Source organism: Lemur catta, chromosome 8 (genome assembly GCF_020740605.2).
Source record: "Lemur catta isolate mLemCat1 chromosome 8, mLemCat1.pri, whole genome shotgun sequence".
NCBI classification, from domain to species: domain Eukaryota; kingdom Metazoa; phylum Chordata; class Mammalia; order Primates; family Lemuridae; genus Lemur; species Lemur catta.
Window position 1 is genome coordinate 76,343,315 of NC_059135.1, and position 23,202 is coordinate 76,366,516.

A 23,202-nucleotide genomic window follows, 5' to 3' on the forward strand; every position below is an offset into this window, starting at 1 on the left:
GCTTGTTGGTACAAATTTGTGACACAATAGCCTAATAATCACTAAATAAGCCTCACTCATCTGATTCCAAACACTAAATACCTGTTTCTCTGTAACTGTCTCAAGTTTGAATGCTCTCATTAGATGCTTTCTTTTAGCATATACAAGTACTTCTAACAAACCCGGTAAAGAAATAAAAAGTGAAAATTCAGCTTCGCCCCAGGATAGATAGAGGACTATGTATACAATGTTTTATTTTCATTTTCCTCCACCTTCAAACATTCTCCTCCCTCTGCTTTCATAACGTCATACTCTTCTTTTCCTCCTATCTCCCTGACTATTGGTTTGGTTCTCCAAACTTCACCTCTTCCTTGATATTCCAATGTTGCCATTTCCTGGGCAGATTGTGTGTGTCCTTCTTCTCCTTCTACCCTCTTCTTAAGCAACCTTATCCGTTCCTGGCTTTCCATACCAACCACACACAAAAGCTGCACAGTTGTCTACCTGCAGTTGAGATCTCTCCTCTGAGCTCCATGCCTTGTAGCACACACTGCTTTCTGGCTATTTTCACTTGGAAATTCAAAGGCAACAGGTAAAAATGAAACATGTGCCTTCTTCCTTAGTGCTTCTCTCTTTCCCCACTGACAGGTATCACAGATTACCCACTGCACAAATCAGTAACCCAGGGGCATCTTGCAAATGCTGTCTCTCAAATTGTTCCATATCCATTCCATAATAAATAAACATTTATTGGCACCTGTTGGGCTTTACCCACACCATCATCCCATTCTTGGACTACTGCTACCACCTTCTATCAAAGGTGCCCATTTCCATTCAATGTGGTTTTCCACACCAGGACAGGTTGTTCTTTCCAAAATGCAAATTCTAGCTGTATTCACCACTTGTGCTCTTTCTCTCTTCTGATGAAAATGTCAGTGACTTCCATCGCAATCAGTTTGAAGGCTGAATTCCTTCACACTGGCCAGAAGGTGCTACCTAGTCTGGCCCATGGAGGCTGAGAATACACTCAACTTTGTTTAATGGTGTGTAGTCACATTCCAGTCAAAACAAATGTTCTCTACTTTCCTCACATAAAATACATGATGCATGGATCTTGGAGATCCTGTCACAACTTTTAATATGAATAACCAAATATGATATCTTTAGGAAGGTCAAATCTCTCCAACAGCTTCTGGTTTCAATCATTTCCACCCTCTTTCTAGCAAAAAGAAACCGGAAGGAGCCACATGTTCAAAATGTTCAGTGGCATTAGTTAAATTCCATTTAAATGTGCAGTGGACTGATCATTAGAATCCTGGAGCCATGATTATTGAAGACTAAGATTCTTGCCATGGACTTGTAGAATTGGGGTGAAAAGTGTTAGAGGAGAGGTGAGAAGAGGAAAGAAGAAAGAATAAATACAAGGTAATGAACAAGGTAATGAAGGCATCAATCCATTAGCGGCACTGGACTACCAGGTCTTGATGACAACATTTGACAATGTTCCTCTCCAGAGATAAGTCCTTTCTTCTGAGGAAGGGGAAGAATAGGAGCATACCCAGCTCATTAACAATCTTTTTTATTTTCCACAGAGGCAGCCCACAGAGTAACACTTTCAGGTCATGAGAAGGGTTGCAGTCGTACTCCTGAAATGATAAGACTCTTACAGACATCAAATCGAAAGAAAGAAATACAAGGAGAGGAACATGCCTTATTTAAAAAAAAAAAACAAAAAACCTGTATACACCTAAAATATGTCTCAAAAAAAAGCAGCTTTCTTTCTAGTTTTTCTCTTTCAAAATTTCAGAGGCAGGACGAGTGCCCATAACAATAGGGAATAGTTAAAAAAAAAAAAAAAACCTAAAATGTAAATATGTATTTTGTGGTCTTTGCTAAAACCTGCATTTTGAGTTGTGCTTCATGGTGACTGCTTTTGAAATGTCAGTGCCACAGCAGACTCAAACTTTATCACGATTTGATCTATTGCCCAGACTGAAGTGGCATTCATATATCTGTTTTCATTTCTTTTAATAAACTATTGCTGTTTGCTTCTACAATTTGAAGAATTCTAAATATGAATGAATATGTATTACATTTTTTCCTTTTGAGTGACCATTGTGAGAAAGAGATGCAGAATTTAAGCAAACAAAATGGACTTTCCTGAACACTGAGAAATCTCTGGAATTATCTTTAACATATAAACATCAATCAATAGAAATATCTAAAAAGCTACTTCTCTTATGCTGAAGTGAAGATATTAGCATTATTTTAGAAATAACAAATCATCTTGATTGACCTTTTCTACCAATTAAATTTATTAGCTAATCACTCAATATTCCACCTGATTTTCATTTTAGGACATGGACTTTTAATTAACTCAAGGGACTAACATAAAAGTGAGACTATTACTGAGTACATATAAGTACTTAATACATGTTGACTAGCCATAGTTTTATCTAAGGTGTCTTTAGTAAGTATTTAATGTTTTTTCAAAGTTACATTTTACATTATTCAATGAAGCTGGACCTGAATGACTAAATGGACATTTACCTTGAGGTTAATGTCCAAATTAGATCCAGAGTGAAGGAGAGCGAACAGCCATCCACTGATGCCAGGTGACCTACCAGAAATGGGCCTCTCCCTTTTTGCCACTATCTACATTATTTTGATTCATTTTAATCATGTGCATGGCCAACAAATTGATAGTCATACACACACACACAGACACACACATACACACATCTCTAGGAAGCTTCCAGTCGACCTCCATGGAATCATTGACTAGAATGGGAATATTTTTCTTGGTTAATCTATATGTTCTATATGGTTGGAAGTAAATATCAATTCTAGTTTTTAATTCCCAGAATTGAATTGCTTTTCTTGCATGTAGGAAACTGTGAGGTTTAGTAACTCCTGTGTGGGTGAGTCCAAACACATGCACACTTCTGTTACAAGAGAGATAGTCTCTGAAGTATCACCCTTCAGCAATACACTTTTACTCTCAATTTAGGTCAATGAGAACTACAATCAGGTACAATGGCCTAGGGAGCAGCAATTTTTAGCAGGTAATTGTTATTGAAATAGAGTTCTGGAGAGCAGCTCAAAAAGAATCAAAGGTGAGTTCATCGTAAGTCATTGTTTTGAGCCAAGAATAAAATAAAAACCTTAAAACATTCATTTAAAAAAACTTACTTCATGACTAACACTCAGAACTAAGGACAAAGGTTTCATGTGTGTTCTGTTTCTCATTACAAATTTGTGTATGTACCTGTGTAGTCATGTTCAAAAACAAAAATTAACTACTCTAGGCCAATCTATTTTCCAGAAATTCTAATAGCAGTTTTAAACAAAACAAAACAAAACAAAAAAGCCTAATTACTAGATCTCACCTACTTTTGCAATAATGACGGATTAAGATTCACGACCAGGGAGGAAAGAGAATCTCACCGAACTTTAGTTTCAATCAGTAGTTTACAGAGTTAATGAAGGATAAAATAAATCATCTAAAGTCCTTCCTAAGGGCAGAGTTGGGCATACCACCAAACAATGATAAGAATTGTTTTAGGCATTTCATTTATTCATTTTATTTATTTACTCATTCAACAAGTATTTATAGAGTACTTAGTGTGTTTCAGGCAATGTACAATTTGTTGGGCATAAAGTGATGAACACAAAGATGACCCTCCCTTCAAAGAACTTATATTTTAGCAGAACAGACATGTATAAATTGAAAAACTGCACAAATGGTTTTGGTAGGATGATATTATGAAAAATGAACTCATATATTTAGTATTTTCTATATACTTTCTTGAGGTCCTTGGATTTCCCTTATTTAGTCAATTAATACCTTCTGTGTTTTTGTCTCAGGCAAGGGGTGTGACAACTTAAAGAAAAAAAAATAATTCAACTAACCGAGTCTATTCTTAGCTCGCTCCTCAGAAGGAAGCAAGGAAATAAACCTCAAGTAATAGAAAATGTATTAATTAATGAGTTAGAACGAAGATATTATACTTCAAGATGAAAGATAAAATTTCCCTATAATCCTAGAACTCTGAGAGGCCGAGGAAGGAGGATCGCTTGAGGTCAGGAGTTCCAGACCAGCCTGAGTAAGAGCGAGACCCCAACTCTACTAAAAATAGAAAAAATTAGCCGAGTGTGGTGGCAGATGCCTATAGTCCCAGCTACTGAGGAGGCTGAGGCAGGAGGATCAGGATCACTTGAGCCCAGGAGTTTGAGGTTGCTGTGAGCTAGGCTGACGCCATGGCACTCTAGCCCAGGCAACAGAGCAAGACTCTGTCTCAAAAGAAAAAAAAAAAAAAGAAAGAAAAGAAAGAAAGATTATTCCTAGAGCATCAGAGTACACTTTGAGGGAGTCTGGAAGAAAGAGTTCTGGCCTTCTGCTTCCCCCTCCACTTGGTCAGGGGAGGAAAGAACAGAAATCCTAGCCTGGTTGGGAATCTGAGCGTGAGGAGACCTGTGCTTCTTTCCCACGTGGAGACTTGGCTGACCACAGACTACAGACTGTCAAGCAAGGCGGGTGGATCTGCGTTGGCCCCTAGAGTTTTTGTATTTCATGACAGTAGCATAATTCCCATGTGCTTAAGAGCAGCCAAAAATATGTCAAAAGGCCTCTCAGAGATCGCTGTGACTCCAGTGGGCCATGGGACTAGCAGAATTTTGCTGGGGGGGGGGGGGGCGGGTACAAGAGGAGGCTGAAAAGGAAGTAAGAAATAGAAAAGTACCAGTTCTGAAGGAGCTTGGTAGGCAGGACTGAGAAGCAACCTGTGTGGAGTAGGGGGTGAATATCAGGACACTGGACATCTCAGAGGTTCTCACCCTGGCCATGACCTTGACACCTGATGCCCTTGCCTGAAGCCTTGGCTCTGTGTAAGCCGCTTGGTACTTAGATCAATCCTGTTTGAGTTACTGTTGTGCCACTTTCCCTCCCCCTTATGCACCCTTCTTCCCGCCCCCCTAGGATTAGCCAAAGAGAGGGACACAGGGTCTTGTGCTTTTTCAGGGACCCACCCATTCTAAATTTTCAACGTTTATTTTCCAGTTTTGTTCACATCTCCCCTGCATGTGAAAGTTTAATCTAATGGCAATAGGGCAGCTTGTCTCTTTACTTATTAGATTGTTTTCCAAATGTTTTGCCTATGCCCTGAGTTCCTTCTACTTCCCTAGAAAAATAAGCTTTTGAAACTCAAAAGCTAGGAGTTTACCAATTTTTACTTTGCATTTCAATTTGTTATTTCTTCCCCGACTTTTTGGGTAAGGGCCAACGGTACAAGGATATATAAAAGGAAAAATATCAGTTGATATTTCAAGAGCTTAACCTACTACGTGATTATTTATGTGTAGTTGTAATAAGTCTTGAAAAAAATTACTAAATTCATGAAGAGTATAAAATAGGATGAAGCAAAGTCAGTATATGAATTAATTAGAAGGAATGAAAGAGGGAGCAAAAAAAGAGAAATATGAAAGGTGTGTATTTGTATTCAAATACATGTGTGGGAGTGATTTTTTTTCTATCTGACCTTAAGTAATTAACAGAATTGGTAATACCATGAAGTTTTCAGAGAAAGATCTTAGATCTTGAAGACAGACATGAAAAATGTCATAGAAGTCTCTACTGTGACATCAGAATTTATTTTGTTTATTTTTAAGCACTGAAATTTTAAGATAATATCACTTATTCATATCACTATACAAAGACAACATTTTAATTGCAATTAGCCAAATTACTGCATCCCAGAGCAAATACAATCACTTCCAAAATTTTCTAAAAACTCCTACAAAGAAAATATTCTTCTCCATCCCAGTTCCAACCTTCTCCCAAAGTCTTTTCTCCAAAGCTAATTTAGAGTCTTGGTCACAGGGTGTAGATACAGAGGCTTTATGTAGATAAACAGAGTCGATAATATTTCACTCATTTTCACTTTACCGAGTTCACTAGTTATAAAGGCAGCAACAGAAACAGAATGCCCAATAAGGAAACACCAAATAGTCCCACTAATTGCCCCTTGATAAATATAACCCACTGAAAATTTGTTTGAATAGGTCACATTTTAAAAGGCAAAATCTTGACTATTCTGAGCTGACAAATTCTTTGGAAGCTTCTTAAAGGAATAAGCTGGCAGTGCTCACATATTTCAACTTTAAAATTAAAGGAATCTCTGAACTTTCCTTCTTTAGCAACAAACTCTTTTAACCCCTTCCCCGTGACACCATAACACCACAGTAACAACCACAACAACAACAACAACAAAAACTGTATAGATTAAGATTCTTTATCCATATGTATATACACATACACACACCCCTCTTTGTCTAGAGCCAAGCTGAATCTGAATTTACCCTTCACATCTTATTATTCAACTTTAATACTTCCATTTTTCTCCATAGTTTGGATCACATTTTCTCATGATAAAAATGGATAGTTGTGGCTTAGAAAATGGAAAACTAAATCAACTATGAACTAGAGCAAAGTTGAAGACAACTCTAATAATTCTGAGAGTATTTTCTGTGATTCTATGAGCTTCCCTGACAATTGGTCATTCTTCCCTCACCATATCCTGTGGTATAATGTCACATACTCAATGTCCATGATACAACACAACACAACTTCAGGGGTAAGAGTTTTCCTTTTTTTTTTTTTTTTGAATTAAATTATTTTTTCCAAGCAAGTCCAATTATTTTACAGGGTATTAGCTCTGACGTTGTAAGTGTATTAAAAATACGTGGGGACTGGTTCTGTGAAGTTTAGCTGCATGTGGCTATTGGATCACATATCCATTTTCCCTGCCATGTAAGAAGAAAACATCTCAAAATATAACTATTAGTTGGCTTTGTGGTGTTGGGTTAGTGTGCCAGTCTGAGGTTAGAGCAGAGATGAGATCCCTAGCCCTGGGCTTTGTATTATATAGTATTGTATTTTTGATGTTGTACTTAAGGGTCAATTACTGTTTCCATTATAAACCCTGTTTTTCAAGGGTTTATAGCTCACCAATTTTCATTTTGGTATGCAAGCTGCATGAATATACAGGTTTTAAAAATAGTTTAAATTGGGCAGTGCCATTTTTAGCTATAAAGCAGTAAAATACACTTTTCATTGGTTTCAGTTTGTTTTCAATGTTTCCAATCTAAAAATTTATTCTATCTTAAAATGCAAAAAATGCACATTTTTTTCGTACATTTTCGTAACAGCTTTGTAGAGAGGAAAATATAAAAGGGAACAAAAAATTATATCAAGTGAAACTTCAAGGAAGAAAACAAAAATATCTCTTTTCTTATGAAGATTTACAGGTAAATGTCATTTTAGTCAATGTTCTCAAAAGTTAATAAACTAATCAATCAGTATTCCCAGAGCATGGCACTATTTTGTGCCCAATATTGTGGCAGGTACTAAAATAGCTCCCTGCCCTCAATGTGCTTAAAATCCTAGTTCTTGGGATCCTTATGAGGAACAGAATTATTTATCTGGGACTCTGGATTTCTGTAATCCTTCTTAAGTAGCCAATCCTAGTGGATTCTAACTATGAAGACAGCAGTATTAAGCACAACAGCATGATACATTGAGGCATTAAAGGTATAAATCATGTGACCAAGACTGTAAGAGGCAAAGGCAAAGCCACTTACAGAGTTGTGCAACTTACTGGTGTCTTGCAAAAAGGGCAAAGGATTCAAGCATATGTATAATTGCTCAGATATAGAAATTAACTCATCTATGATCTTGAAAGCTTTAAAAGTCTTAACCCTGACCATCAGAATTAGAAAATCCCTGCTTAAGGGTGAATTGTTTTCCCTACCATTCCAAATTTTCCAAATCATAAAAACCAAGTTACTTTTGTTTTATTATAAACTAAATTCCTTAAAAGAGTTGTATACACTATTTCTACATTAACTGTTTCTCACCCAACTCTCTCTCCACAACCCACTCCAGTCTGGTTTCCAACACTACCACTCTACTCGCTCTACTCATACTGCTCTCACCTAAGTTACCAACAAACCCCCTGTTGCTAGTATCAGTGAATAGGGCTTTGCTTTTATTTTTTTTATCCATATTTATCTGTATTTAGTAGATCGCCACAGTTTTCTATCATTTGTCTCATAATGGTCATTGTCATTTTTTATTCAACCCAGCATCCACCCCCTCCCCCTCCTATTGTCATCCAAACTTTCCTTTAGGGGGAATGCTCCACTGGTGTGAAGTCTTGGTGTGAGGTGATGGTTGCTTCCCATTATGGGACCTGAAGGAACAAAACCTTTTTCTCTTTTCCCCAGAACAAGGGGCAGTGCTGTAAGCTGGCTCAGCCAATGAGATACTTTCTTCTAACGCTTTATAGCTTGATCAAGTCAGGATGTAGGGACAGTTAGAGACCGTATTCGTGCACAGGCAGTGACAATAGATCCCCCAATTTCTTCTGCTTTGCATCCAGTTCATACCTATTTTCCAAACCTGAATCTCCATATACTCCTCATTTCTGTTATCTCCAGATATTGTTCAATAAATTTAAATTTTGTTCAAGATAGTCAGCCACTGTTGCTTATAAAAAGAACATTGATTGATATAATTTATAATTCTCTGGCTCATCTTTTTGATAGCTTTTATAAGTTAATTTTCCTCTGTCTATTCTTTAAGTTACTAATATATTGTAATTCCTTTGGATACTTTTTAATGTCCTTTCTCATTTCACTCTACATTATCTACAGGGATTATTGCAACCACTCCTTTGACTTTAGCTATCATCCATATGCTAATAACTTTCCAAATCTATGTAGCCACTCAAAATCTTTCCTCTGACCTTCATATTTCTTTATTCATGCTATTTGTTAATCCACTTATTCTACAAATATTTAGTGAACTTCTACTATGCATCACATATATAATAGACCATATATGTATACACATAAATATATATTTCAAGACATATATTAGGATAACAATATGAAGCAAAGTGGTAAGGTTTTCCATTTAATGGAAGTTTGCCTAGTGGATTCCATAATTAATGAACTTCATAATGCCATGAATCTTTGATCTAGTGGATTTCATAGTTTAATGGATTTGGATTCCATAGATGCCACATAATATCCAACAATCTCCACTTGGATATCTCAATAGTACTGAATTTACTATCTTTCCCCCATATCTGCACCAGTATATTCTTCTTACTGGGCTCCCAATTTCAATGAAAGTACACAATTGCTTATGTTAGGAACCTAAGAAGAAAACTAACTTTTCCTTTTCACCCTCCCTGCCTCTGCACCAATCATTAAGACCTATCCATTCACCTTTCTCATTATCACTGGAATTTTTCTACTTTGCATCAGTACTTCTGCTGCTGCCCTGTGTTGGCCTCCATTCCCTTTTCCTAGCATCAGCACAGTAGTCTCATTAATAGTCTTGGCTTCTATGTCCAAATGGAGCCAGAGGAACTTGAAAAAATGCAAGCCTATTTGTGATCATCTTTTAATTAAAACCCTTCAAAAATTCCATGATAATCTCACAATTAAATGCACTCTTTTCAAGTCCCTTCCCTGCTCTTTGTTCACATTTCCAACCCCTTACTTGTTTCCCCACACACTCCTCACTCCAGCCATCAGAAATTTTCTCACCTAAGCAAACAGTGTGCTCTCTTTACATGCCTGCTACTTGGCATATCTTCCCAGTTCCTTCTGAATTCCAACCAGGCCAATTCCATTCATTCCTAAGGCACTTTTACTTTTCCTAGGAAGTCTCACTCTTCCTACAAGACTGGGTTGCATCCCTTTTTATGCATTCTTAAAGCATTATGGTCTCCCTAGCATTCATTACTCTGTATCATTAGTTGCCATGTTTTATGGGTAGATTTCATTAGACTGTAAAATACTTGAAAGCAGAAGCCCTGTCTCCTTGTACAATGTTTGTTTTTCTTTTCCATAGCACATAGTAGGTGGTCAATAAGCATTAACCATACCAATGAATGAGAAGTGCCAATCTTAACACTTGCTTTATCAAAAACCCAATTTCAAAGTATGAAAATACTTTTGTTGCTTCTTCAAGACTTTGAATACTTTGAATAGATTAATTTTATTATTTATAGATTGTGATATCTATCTGAAAATTATGGCACTTATGTTTATGAGCTGTACTATATTGCATCAATGATCAGATAATAAAACATCAACAGGCTCTAGATGTGTTGTTTAGTCATACCTCAGCCATGCCACACAATACACTATAAATGTCCTATTTGCTTCAAAACAAGTATGTTTCTGAAAATATTTTAGACTCACTAGGATTGGCTACTTCAGGTGGATTACAGAAATTCAGAGTCCCGGGAATGTGATTCTGTTCCTCTTAAGATCCTTTTTTCATTTCTATCACCATCTCCATTTCTTCATTAAACCTCTTCAAAGGTGAAGAGATGTGGTCCCGAGAAGAGAGCCAGGGTGAGAGAATGTTCTCCACGATCACTCAGGTGTACATAAAAGCACCTACTCTGTGCCAGGGGTTATACTGAGCTCATCCTAGGGGGGCAACGCAGAAAGTCATATGGATTCAACATCTTGTAAGAGTAGCATTGTGAAGATTCTGTAGAACCAACACTATTTACACAATACTCTGAAGATGTTTTTGCCTTTTTCACTCTCATTCTCTCATAGGTGTACAATAGAATTTCCCAGAGGCTACACAGTATTTGATATGAAAACAAATTGAATGAAGGAGACCATCAAAGAGATTTGCTAAAATGTAAAACAGTGCCACTGTTCTCACTAAATATTTTTGGTTTTGGAAAATGTAGTTATTTTTATGAAAAACATATTTATGTTAACATGGAATGGATGTATTATTGATTTCTAAAAAAATATTAATAATATTTTCAAATGTCAGTTTTAATGTCTGGTAGGGTAATACTGATAGCAAGAGCACATAATTATTGCATGTCCTGAATAATTTTTAAGTGTAGCAGGGTCCTGAGGCCAAAAAGTTTGAGCACTGGTGACGTAATAAAGAAATCATGAGAGGAGGCACTTCACCATGAATGGTATTACACTGTACCCCACCGGAGACTGAAACAAGTCCAGGTGGGCTTGATGAGGTTTGGTGCCCCTCCCTGCCATCTGTCAGTCAGTCTTCTGGGACTGCAGTGCTAGGATCAAGATTCATAGCTCGTACATCCATGTAAATGTAAGCATTAGGCTTTGATGAGTAATTGGGCATAGTCCTTGCACTTCCAGAGCCCCTTTCTTTCTCAGGTCATCTGTTCAAAGAGTATAATTATTTGATTCTTATGGAAGGCCACATTATTGGACATACTGCTGCAGTGTAGCAAATTTTGGTTAAGGTATTAATATGAATGAAATAAGGCAAATCTTGGAGTACTTATCTTTCTCCATTCTGTTTGCAGCCACCTTTCTTCAACTCATTCTCAACAGTTGTTTGGATGTCATGCTAAGAAGGTGTGCAATCAATGTGTGTTCAGTATCTGATGATTGATCAATTCTTGCCTGCACTCCAGCAGAAAGCATTGCTTCATTCTTGGTGGTCTAGGCTATTAACGATGCAACAAAATATTTCTGTGAATAGAGGTATTCAACTACACTCTTATTCACTGTAAGTGTCTCATATTCTGAAAGAGTGAATACAAGGTCAGTGCAAGTGTCCTCAGTGCCTTGGGAGAGGATTTTAGGGTTTCTCTTTTTAATAGACTTTTGCTAAGAGTAGCAAAGGCACCATAAAAAGAACAGTTAACAAAACTGTTTTTTTTTCATTACCAAACTTAATATAAATACTTCAACATAAATGTTCTTTTTTTAAATTATTCATAAACGCTATCTTTGCTGGAATGAGGGGAGAGGAGATATATAAGAATAATCTCAGAACTGATTGCAATTTGGAAGGACTAATATAATAATATTTTTTAACCCCAACTAATATTAGGAATGATTCCTCATCCCCAAAAGATACAATACAATGAAATAAAGAATGCAGGTTAATTTTTAATTTGACCTACATTACATAGTTGCCATGTAGAGGTAAAACTATAGATAATTTTACAGTTTCCAAAAGGTCTGAACTTAAGTAAATGAGATCTCAGATGTTTCACTCTGACATCTCTTACTTTTATTAATATTTTTCCCTCAGGTACAAACAAACTCACATCAGGACCCGTTTCCTATGCAATTAACAAGGTAACTGTCTTACCTAGCTGGCATTGCCCCTCTGTATTTGGGGGTCTGCAAGCATTTGCCACTTACACGCAGATCATGTTTTTGCAAGAGGCCACAGAGCGACTTTCTTTGAGGCTATCAAAGCCTTCCTCATTATCCTTTATGGGCTGTGCAGAAAACATCTCAACTATTAGACATTTAACTGGAGTGCAGTAGAATGGGTTTGCTGGCCCTCTCCAGTTCCTTGGGTAAAAACTCTGTTCATAATCAGTTTCTGGTTTTTTAAATGACCCTTAAGAGTTTTCTTCCGGTCTACTTCAGTTCCCTTTTTAGTGTTCCATTGATTTTCCAGACTTTAGGAACGTGTCCTTAACTGCCTGCTTTTCCATTGGCTCTCTCCCTTGAATGCTAAAGGAATGCTTTGTTGCTCCATACATTGAAACAGGAATATCTTAAGAACTAACACACCATTTATAACAGTACAGTTTACAATAGCACTTCCCGCAGAAAGAAGGTTCCTCTCTCAGAAAAAGAAGGATGATTTCTGCACCCAATTTACTTTCATAACTGCAAGCAACACCCTTGTTTCTTGTCAATAAAAAGGAAGATAAAATAGAGTAGCAATCGCAATACATAAATGATATTATTTGTCCCCAGAGTGCATAGCAAAGAATAATTCACTCAAAGAGCTTGCATGAATTATGAATGGCAGGAAGACACAGAGAGGGAACTTCAGTACAGACCTATCTGCACTGCTGTTCCACGAATATTTTAAAGTCAGAGAAGCCACAGGAGCTATGTCATGAGATTGTAAAGGTATATAACTTACTCCTGGTTCCTCCCCTACACTCAATCTTATTTTAATATTGGGGCACCATAGAATCTGTGAAGCTGAAAATATAATTTTGATCAAATTTTAATATCAAATAGTATAATCAATATAAAATCTGAAAATGGGAATGGTGAGGTTTTCAAAGAGACATCCCCTCAGCCCCACCCACCCCCCAAATAAGAATAAAAACAAAAAAGCAAAGGAAGAGTGACATGAAACCTTGAGTCCTAAACTACACGTCGAAGTAGAAGGCAGAAACATAAGGTCATAGAAAACTTGAGCATTCATGTAGCCTTTGGTAATGTAATGGTGTGCACTATAGGCTTGGTCCTGACCTAAAATTCTGGAGCAAAGCCATTATTGTTTCTGTTGCTGAGAAAAAGAGTATTCATGTTGTAATATAAAATATTGTTATGTTGTCCTGTTCTTTTTTGGACTTGGCAATAAAAAAAAATTGTAGTCATTCCAAGGAAAAGTCATAGAATGATCAGATCATACTCTCCATAAATAAGAATATGCTGGAAACCTTCAGTCTTGTCTCACAGTGCAGTATTCGTTTATCTTATTTTTTTATTTTGTCCTCTGGCACTTTCCTTGAAGTTCTTTTGAACTAAATAGTGAAATGAATTCGGAGAGTAAGGGGTTGAAATCTTTTCTTTCTGTAGAAAAAAAAAAAAAAATTCTAATTTATAGAAGAGTTTCTCTGTCTCTCTCTAATACACACATACGCCCCACAAAAGGTAACAGTCGAATTGAAACAACTGTTACCAGGAAGTGTGCGTTAGGAGAAAGGAGAAAATATGTAAAGGCAAAGACTCATCTGAATGATCCTAGTTAAAGGCCTTACTGAAGAGACAGCTTAAGTTATCTTTGAAAACTGGTGAGTCGCCCTGCTTGGCTGAGTTTGAATTGAATGTTCCCAAAGTAACATTTTACAAATAGGGATACTCTTCCATTTCACACTGCTCTTTCTTGAAATAGCAGCACCATTTAGCAATATTTCATAGCAAGACAATTACATTGTAGAATTATTGTAGTCTTAGTGCTTCATTAAAATTTTTAAAAAAGTTAAATCCCTGTTTTGTTGAACGCAAGAAATGAATAGTAAATATTGATTTAGAATGAATGCAAACATTTCCCTAGGAGTGGATAATTACTGCCTTTCTATGCAAAACACTTATATTTGAAGAAGCACTTCACTTACTTTGCCATGCGGTATACATTCCTTAGTACATTTTAAATTATACGTTGTCCTGGACAGTGTCTGCTCTATAATTTCTTGTGTCTCTACACCAGAGTCAGTATGTAATTTTAAACTACAAAGTTTCTGCCAACTAGGAGAATAAGCTTAACTCTTTCTCTTTGCTGGGTTCACAAATTCTTACACGAGGAGATCTGGAAAGTCGTAGGACGGATGATCTCAGACCTTGAGCAGTTCGGTCTCTTTTCTCAGGCTAACAGAAATGCCACTAGTAACTGGCCACAGATTTAAAAACCAGAGACTAAATGGAATATAAAATTTATGTACCTAAGCCAGCTTAAAGCATATCTAAAAGACATGCGTTAAATCATTAACATTAGAAATTTTGCTTGAATTACAAGTGGTTTGAATACTGGTTATAAAAAGTTAAATAAAGGGTCATCATACTTTAGAATATATCTTTTGTCAAGAACGTTGATTATCTAGTTTTATCCGCCTGCCAAGATATTTGCAACATAGCACTATTTCAATTATGTAAAGAAATCCATTTAACCATTTCAATATAACCAACATGGGTGGTGATTTAATTCAAAAGTTGATGTTAAAACACTTTTAATTGTGTTCCTTAAATATAGAAATATTAAATAGTACAAAGTTATTAAGATCCCATTTAATATTTATCATTTTTACCTATTATTACTAAAGTAATAACATTTGTGGAATAACTTCATATTAGAAAGATCAAAGTAAATGAAGAAATTAAAGCAAAGAAACACTAAATTTGGAGTCAAGTTACTATTCAGGGGACAAACAAGGCCAATGGATTGCTTATATATCTGGATGAAGCAGTATAATTAGATTCCATAGAATCTCAGTATTCATAGCTTGTGTGATTTAGTCTCATTTATTCTCCCTGGTTTTAAACAGCATACAATCTTCTACCTCTTGGATATATTAAAGTTTTACAATATAGGAAAGAAATTCTAAGACAAGCAATAAAATTTCAGTGATTATTCCAACTGTATATGTACTTGAAAAAGATAGATCAAAGTTTTGCCCTTTTGCATGTCTTGTAGTATCTTATGGCATCCACTGTGCCCTCTTATGTTTATACCAGCTCCCGTTATTGGCTTATTTTATACCAACTTGCCTGGTCACAAGGACTGCTGGGGAGTTCATTAAAAATACCATTCTCAAGACTTTATTCCAGAGTCTGACCTAGTGAGTCTGGAACAGAACCCAGGAACCTAGTTTTTTATTTTATTGCTCCAGATAACTTTTATGATTTAAGTTTGATAAGCACTGTTCTAGATCTTCATCTAAACCATCCTTTAAGCTCAACTTTATTTTTAACTGATGTGAGCAGTATTTTCACTAGACACACCAGGCAAGTCATTTGCCTTTCTCCTTTTCTCTAAATGGTAGTTTTAATAGATTTATCCCCTCTTTCTTACTCCATCTTCTATGGAGTGGGTAGCCGAAAATACCATTTAGCCTTCAGTGAGTGCACCGTGAAATTTCCACACCAGAGTCAAGCTCAGGGCAAATACTTACCCCTCAAAGATCCTGAAGATGGACCTGGGATGCAGTAATAGGGTGGATATAGCTTTATGTCTCTTTTGGAAGGGATAAATGTGTTAACAGTATACAGGAGGGCTGCATTATTTTAGGCAAGGGAATTACAAAAGTGTTCCTATATAAAGAAGAGTTCATGTAGAGAAAAATGGGGCACAGTGGTAACTTGGTGCACATTCATTACAGGTATTTGGGATAAAATCTAGCCTTCGCTATAGGATTGTTGCTACGCCACATCATTTTGATATGTGTCTTCTAGAATTGCAGCTGTATGATCTATGCAGGAGGGCTTATTAGCCATCACATGGAGACAGCGTGCCTAAAACAAATCTATCACAAAGGAAAGTAAGTCCTGGAAAGGGAAGGAGACAGTAAAAATTGTGTGGGATTGAGCGGGGTGGAGGGGCAAGAAGGAAGAGTTGGCAAGGGAATAGAAGAGTCCACAGGACAGAATTCCTAGATGCACGAGAAAATATAAAAGAAAGTTGGAGTTGATTTTTTTTTTACACTGTCAGTTGAAAGAGACCTCCTCATTAATACAGAATGAATTGGTTTTTGATTCAAATTTTTCAATAGCTTAGCAAAGGTAGAGTCAAGTAAGAAAACCGTCATTGATGTACTGTCAGTAAGAGTGGAAAGAGAAAGTTGATTTCGAATTTCACCTCCATAGAGAAAATGAATCTAAATTTATCACAACAGATAACCAGGAAAAATTCCACTAATGAGGTCAAAACCAAACAGCAATAACAGCTAACACTCATTGAATTCATACCATGTGCCAACCATTATAGACCATTAATAATATGTTTATATTAAATCTTTCCATGCCCTCAACACCCAAATGAAGCAGTTTGTTTGACTTCCTCCTTCGTACAGATGAGGAAACTGAGACATAGACAAGATAAGCAATTTGTTTAAGGTCACACAGCCAGCTGGGATTAGAAGCCAGGCTCTTTGCTCTCAATCACCCACCCCCTTCCCACCGTGCTCATCCGGACAACTAGAGCATGTCTCAAATACCAATGGAATGATTGCATTTCTCTTTATCTCCTGTTCAAGTCCAGAACAAGAGAAAAAGTGTTTTCCCTCAGCCAGAAATACCACTAACATTAGTACATTGACGTTATTCAGAAAACTGCTTTCACTTAGGAAGTGTGGTGAGAACTCTCTGCCTAAATACTAGAGTCTGTTTTCCAATAAGCCAAACCCAACTAGAAATAGACCAAAAAAATTCAGAAGTAGTAGAAGAGGTGGAATTTATTGTTTTAAGTCCACTTCGAGATTTATTTCAAGACCTGACTGACCGTATTTCAGTGTTGGACATTAGAACAGAATCTAGTTTGCCTGGCTGTTACTTTAGCATGGAGCACAAAACTCACCCTTCTTCAGTCCTTGTGGTGGGACACCATTTCAGAAAGCTGAGTGTTCAGAGAAATGTTACTTCTGCAAACAGCATTCTTAATGTCAAAGGATAAAGCGTCACAGTCATGGGGAAAGTTGTGCATCCACCAGGAAAATATTCATCAGCCTACCCAGTTGGTCATTTACTTCCCCTCTAGCTATTTGGACATATTTGAGTATGCATTAAAATACCCATGAGATCTCCGATCTTAATTATAAAGCTTGAGAAAAAATATCCAGTGAAAGTTATTTTCAGGTATAAATTTAGAAACTCCTTTTAACTGCTTTGCCTCAAGATTTACATAACTGTGAGGGCAAAGGAATCACATGATAAAAATACCAGATACTGCAGATTAGAAATGAAAAGTAAACCAGCCACATTCCGGTTTCTTGCTATGAGTTTCAGAGGAGACCAACATCATCTGTGACTGAGAGAAGATGTAGTGTGGAGAGAAAATCTCCCAGGATAATCAAGGGACATATTTCCCACTCTCTTCCCCCCAAAGACTGTTTTGTTTTCTCACATCAATGAGCTCGAATCAAATGTGGATCCCACGATCAAGCTGGCAGAAGTCAAACTCCCTACCTGGATGCTTGCAAATTGTAAATCACAACTTTACAAGGATTTAACTTTTCCCTTTCCAAAATAATCAAATGTTGTGGTGAGGGGGCCACTAATCATGACAAAAAATATACTTCAAATTCTTTCTTTTGGTGCCAAGTCCAATAAGTTCTCTGAGTGAAATTAAATGCACGATCTTATTCCAAACCACAGTTTCCCTCGGGGATGTGCAAATCTCAAGTGGGGGCTGAAAGGCCAGTTGTATCAAAGCCCAGGGTTACACCCATTTTTTTTTTTTTTACCCTTTTTAACTACTGCCTGTAGTATAAACGGCTCGGGCCCCTCTGCTTTCCAGCCTTTGCAGTCAAATCAGCATCTTCATGCTTTCCACATTCTGCCTCGAAAAAAAAAGCCGGCCTGACTTCTCTAAGTTTCTCACAGTTTTTGTTTGTTTTAAGAGATTCTCTGCTGAACTCCAGGGAAGAGGGGGAGAAAGAGGGGGAAAAAACTTATATATATGTTGTGTTGTAAGCAATTACTGGCTCCATCTCTTAGATCTGCAATATCACAGGAATTAGAGATGGAAAAGATGCATTAGGTCATCCTGCAAACCCTGTGCGACACAGAGCTATTCCCTACAGTAGATTATCTCTTCTGAGAGTTTTTCATGTGTTTAAAGGGTGGCCAATGATAACATAGTTTCATTTTATTTCTTTTCGCTGCTTTGCTCCATCCAGTCTACAACATGTCATTTCTAAGGATGCTCTAGGGTGACTTCTCAAAGGACATTTTTGAGTGCCCACGAAAAATTAAAACGACGTTTGTGCTATCCAACAACTATATTCTATAAGTTCGGCAGGGAACCATCCGTAAAAATAAACTTTAAAGAGCCAACATTTAATCCCAGGATGGAAATGTTATGTAAAACATAATTTGACATAGACATATTCTGTATATCTGGTGCATTATGTCACAAGTATAACCATGCTAGTGTGCATACATGTTCACAGAAAGTGCATACAAATACTCATCATTACTCCAGAGTGTTTCTGTTTCCTAAAACTTGTACCAAATGCTGCATAATTCACGAAAATGTGATCCAAAATATTTAAGGTTATGTTTCTCACAATTTTCTTCTTATCTCTCTTAAGTCATACATTTTAAATGTCAACATGCATAGGGAGATATCTAATTTCAAGAGTACTCCTCTATCAGGAAACTCTAATTCTCCTTAAGTAGTTTTGTTTCTTCCTCTTTGTTCTTATCTTAAGATAATGGAGTGTGTTGGTTTATTTTTTATGTGCCGAGCCTAAGTATTAATATTTCTACCTATTGAATCACCAGTTTTACCCCGTAGGAGAAGAAATACAATGTTAGGGGAATCTAGCAGGTAGAATAAAAACACTGTTGTATTTTTGAATGGCTATCATTTTAAACCATTGTCCTTGAAGGAGATCAAATCAATATTACTATTTGAAAGCATATCATCTTATGCTGGGATCATAATTAACTCTGTTAAAATATGTGGCGTTTTCTTATGCCATATTCTAAGTTACATAGTGTTTGTCTAGGTGTAATGCAAGATACATTTTCATTTTTACTATTTTTAATAAGTTGGCCCCTCCTTGATATTTGTGGTAGAAAAAAAATTCTCACTGTTCTACTAAGAGGCAGGATAGTTTAGTAATCAAGGGTCTGGAGTGTGAATCACCAGCTTTTAAACCCTGGATGTATCCTTCACAAGTTTTGTGATTGTAAACTTCGTCAAGTTGTTCATCATATTTCATCAGATCTAAGATGTAATTGATTCTATTATAACACTGAAGATGATTTGATGTACTGTTAAGAAAGTAAAAGCAATGCTCATTAAATGGTAACATGATGCTTGCTTATCACTTAGATTTGTTTTTTAAACATCATTCTATACGCCAACCAAGAACCCTGATGCTGCTTCATTTCTTTAATATGATTTTAAGGTTTTTTGTTTTGTTTTTTAACGAATCATTTGAAATTATCCTGCAAGTTTTGATTTTATGTTTCTGGATCTGATCACAATGAATCAACAGAAAATTTTGAGACAATAATCAGGAAAATATTTTAAAAGGCAATTACACTCAACATATGTAGTTCCGAAAATGCATATATAACTCAGTTAAAATAAAATGATGTAATCATCTCTAACCAAGTGCATGCATACATAGGCAATGGCAACTATGCCATGACTGAGATTATTATAAGATGCCATAAATTATAAGGCACATCCTGAGGTAAGAGATGGATATAGATATAGATATAGGTAGATACAGATATAGATATAGAGATGTGGGGAAAAAACAACAAGCACCATAAAAATTAATTAACCTTTATGTGCTTTAGTTTCTTCATTTGTAAATTAGGGCAAATAAAGACACTGAATCTGGGAGAACTAAATGAAAACCAAAATGCCTGACACAGTAGCACCTCAATAAATGTTAGCAACTACATAATTCTTGCTATTATTATTATAAATGCCTAAGGTCTGAAAATCATAAGGAAATATGATAGTATTTAGTGATTCTCAGCTCTATGAAGAGGGATGGGGATTTTGAAAATAGAGGTGCTTTTTAAAATTACTGTTCTCCAATTTTTCTTATGCATCTCCCTTGGGGAAAAAAGTGTGGCTCTTCCTCAGGCCCTCAAGCCACTGTCATAGGTAAGAGTATATATATGTTCCAGGTGAATTATAGGTAGAAAAGAGTTGAGCAATTTTTGGAATCAAACAAACGAATTTTTCAAATTCAGAGTTTGCTACTAACCAGTTCAGTGGCTACAGCAAATTTAAGCTCAGTAGGCCTCAATGCTTCCATATGTACGATGATTTAATAATACTATTTATTTAAGAATAAGAGTAAAATGAGATAAAGTACTAAGGTACTTTCCATGATGCTTGGCACATAGTAGACACTAAATACATTTTGGTTCTTTCCCTTAATGTACCAAGAATCAGTGGAGGTCACTTTTAATAAACACAATTATTTAAAAGAAGAAGGAATTCATGGAGGTAATAGAAACAATAAAATAAAAGGAGCAGAGATTAAGGACAAAACTTACGGTCTTTACAAAGGACTTTATTAACATGCAAAGTCTGTTTATAAAATTAGTCATCGGTGGTTTATATAGTCCTTATCAAAAAAAAAAAGAGCCTAATTTATCCCAAAAATAAATGTATGATAGAGGGATTCAAATTACTGTATGTGATTAAAAGGCAGAATTAAATTGGTGAATTTTAGAGAAAGATGGGGCTTCAGAACCCATTAGGTTCTTCCCCACCCTTGTTGGAGAAACCTTAGCACTTGTTATTCCCTCTTGCAAAGGGCTCTTCTCATGACTGGTTCCTTGGAATCTTCCCTTCCTTCAGAGAGATCCTCCCTGAGCACTGTGGCTAATGGGATCCCCCATTAAGCCTCTTATAGAATCCTTCTTGTTTACTTCATCACTGTAATAATAATAGTTAGTTATTGTGTCATTGGTTTATTTGTTTAGCTGATGAATTGGAGAACAGCATGGCATTAGGGTTAAGTGCATGGCCTCTAGAACCATTATGACTGGTTTAAGCTTTTGCTCTGCCACTTATTAGCCACTTCTCATTGGCAAGTTACTTGTGCTCTCTTTCTCACCTATAAATGGGAAAATAACAGTTTCCACTTCACAGGCTTGTTGTAGGAGTAAATGAATTAATACATATTAAAGCACCTGGTAACTGACACATATGTGCTCTCAATAAGTATTAGGTGCTCTTGTTTTATTTTTAACTTGCTTTGTGTTCCAATGCCTTGCTTAATGCCTGGTAAATAAATGGCACTCGATAAATGTGTATTAAAGCAATGAAAGAATGAATATTCTGAAGAATGTTCCTCAGGAGAAATCTCAAACAATGAGATAGGTGGTTCTTTGAGGTCATAAGTCCTTCTCAGTCAACACAGCTGCTGAAAGAACTCATAGAAAGGTTTTAGAGGTCATTCTATAATTGCACGGGAGCTATAACTAGTGAATCACTAGGGTCTCTTCCAACTAGAAGATTTTGATACTGATCTAAGGTAGTGCTCTCACCACTGTCCCTCTGTAGGGCCTAGTTTTCTCAAAGACAAAATGAAGATTTTTGTCTGAAAAACCTCTAAGGTCCATTGTCTCTAACATTCTGTGATTCTAGGTATGAATTAGTCTAATCTGATATTACAGATATTATATTTTTCTTGCAAAAATTCCCCTAAGAAAAGAGTTTTTTATTTGGCAATCCAAGCAAATTTGTTCAAATCGCACCTGGGACAGAGTTGTTCTATCCTAGAGACAGGGACCCCCACCATTGGTGACTGTGCTCTAGTCACCACCACTTGGTTACAGGAACATAAACCACCCATTTTCCATGCCTCCTCTTTCCACTACTGTATTCTCCTTCACTTTTCACCTTTCACAGCAATACAGCCTCGCTTTGTGCAACTCCGAAGCAGAGGCATTCCACCCACACATCAGTGCAGACATCAGAGCCAGAAAAGCCCTATGAGGTCATGCAGACCACACCCCTCCCAGAGCAGGAACATCCTCTCCAACTGACATTTCAGCTCCTCTTCTGGCTCCAAAATGTGGCCATTGCTTCAGTGATTCCCGTGTATGGTTTGAATAACAGTTTATAAGCATTCTGGGATCCTTTGAAAATAAAGGTTCCATATAAAGTTCTATTGCTATTTTGTTTATTATAAAGGCTTTTTCTTTTTTCATTTTTAATTTTCCTGGGAATAGTTGAAGAAGATTTCTCAAAGACGAAATTGTACCAGCAAGACTTTTGTCCTGATTGTTATCAAAACTGATAGTCAGCCATTCAAAACCTGGCTGAATAACGCCTCTGATTGCCCCACTGTAAATACGCGATTGAGAACTTAGTTTTTTTAACAATTAAGATATTATTTAAAGTACTAAATGTTAATTACTGCTAATATATTTGCTCACATTTCCCATGAGTTTAAGTATATATTTATTTATCATCAATGTAAGTTCTGTTTATTTTTAATCGTATAACAATGCTTCATTGCCTTTGGATATGAAGACTTATAACTGTTAATTTGCTAAATGTTGAACATTTTAAAAATCTGTTTGCTTGTTTCATTGTGCCGAGCAATACAAATCCAACTTAACATTACTCCAGGTGACAAGAAACCCAACTGACTAACACAAATGTCAAACACCACTGGAGATTCAATCCAATTCCTTGGCCACCATCCAGCCACTCCTCTGGCTCAAGGATAATTTTATTATTTCTTTGTTAGGAAGGGGGCATAGAAGTAGGAAACAGAGGTCTTAGATGATCATAGTAAGAAGCAGCACCTTGCATGCTACTTATGGCTTTCTTCTCTTAAAGAGCTTAAGGCAAGGAGCCTACGATAATACTCAATTTTACTACACACACAAACAAAATTTGCAATATTGCACTGATTTTACAGAGTTGAAAGCTTGATTGTGGAGAAA